Source organism: Pseudomyrmex gracilis, unplaced genomic scaffold (assembly GCF_002006095.1).
Source record: "Pseudomyrmex gracilis isolate BER0280 unplaced genomic scaffold, ASM200609v1 scaffold_561, whole genome shotgun sequence".
Classification (NCBI taxonomy): domain Eukaryota; kingdom Metazoa; phylum Arthropoda; class Insecta; order Hymenoptera; family Formicidae; genus Pseudomyrmex; species Pseudomyrmex gracilis.
In genome coordinates this window covers 39,698-41,362 of record NW_018021145.1, presented here as the reverse complement: position 1 = coordinate 41,362, position 1,665 = coordinate 39,698, and positions in this window count along the sequence as shown.

Sequence of the window (1,665 nt, the reverse complement as noted above, 5' to 3'; positions counted from 1 at the left end):
TCTCTGCACGGTCGCCAGGTAATTTTACCTCCAATCACCAAGGAACTAACGTTGTATTTCTTTTTCAGGAACCTCAGGACGTCTATCAACCGGAACAACGCCGTTAGGATACCAGGAACAACACAGGTAAGTATATTTTATTCCACAGTTTATTTGTTTTATATAGAATAACTATTGTCTTTATTATGTCACTATTCAGTTCGTCTTTATATGATAACGTACACGAATGAGTAATCTTTATTAACTTATCAAATACGCAACGACTCTTTTTTCTGCGCTATTCTTATGACGCAATCGCACGCAATGATTATCGTTATATCACACTTGACCGATTGATTTTCGCGATACACTCGCACACAATCAGCTTTGTACTACGACTAATCGTATTTACTCAGACTATTAAAATAAACATAAAAACGTAATTAACTTTTCTTTTGTTCGAGTGTTGTACGATTTTACCAGCTTGTATATCACGACGCATCCGCACGCTACAAGCTTCGTACTTCGACTTATTGAGTATTACGCAGATTTTTCTTATTCGAAACCACGGTACGTCCGTTCGTATCGAATTCTGCGATGCGACTTACTCTTCTCTCGACGCTGCGCGCCTTCTCTCCCAAGCTCCTACTCCGCCGCCGCGAAGTAGCGCCCTACGCGCATGCGCAGTTTCTCTCACTACTCCTTTAACTTTGGACATAAGGTTTCCTATTTGGTGTGTGTGTTGTGTGTGTCCCCGTAGTATGTGTGGTGTATGTGTATTTCCTTAAACTTGTACTTCAGTTTGTATGTAACGAAATTAAATGTGTGAGTTAGGTGCTCAAATTTGGTATGTGTGGTACATGAGTGTTGTCCAATCGCGTGGTGTTTGATTTTTTCCTTATGTCTGTGTTTTAGTATGTGTGTGGTACGTATCAAAACTTGTGGCTTAAGGCCTCTAACTGTGTGTGTGTGATGTGTGTGTGTTGCCCTGTTGTCCGATGTGTGTAAGGTCCCTTAAATATGTGTTTGGATTTATATGTGTTGTGTGTAAGAGGTTTGTCTTAAGGGCTGTAATTGTGTGTGTGTGTTGTATGAGTGTTGCCCTGTTGTTTGGTGTATGTATGGTTCCTTAACCAAGTGTATTAGTATATGTGTGGTGTGACTCCAACTTACGGCTTAAGGCCTATAACTTCATGTGCATGATGTGTGTGTGTGACGTAGTTATCTGATGTGTGTATGGCCCCTTAAGTGTGTGTTTGGGTTTATATGTGTTGTGTGTGAAAGTTTAGCTTAAGGGTTAAATTGCGTATATGTGATGTATGAGTGTTGTATGTATGTTTTGTCTTACCCTTTTCTCTTATGTCCAAGGTTTTGACCTCCGCAAACTAAATTTTAACTAACGTAAACTACGTTAGTGTCTCCGCTTTACGGTAACTAAAAATAAAAAACGGCACAGGTCGCCCCCTGTGTTTACACAAAATAAAATAAAACGACGTTGCTTGTTTACCTAAACTACAACTACAAAACAAAAACCAACGAAGCGCTAAAACTAAAATAAAAAGTCTGTTTGTTCACAACGTGTGATGCTTCGCTTCGTGACCCCGCGTCACCTCGTCCTTGTTGGTCCTCCCAGGGGTGTCAGGTGACAACCCTCGCCAATCCGGAGTCTGTGTGAAAGTCCTCCCT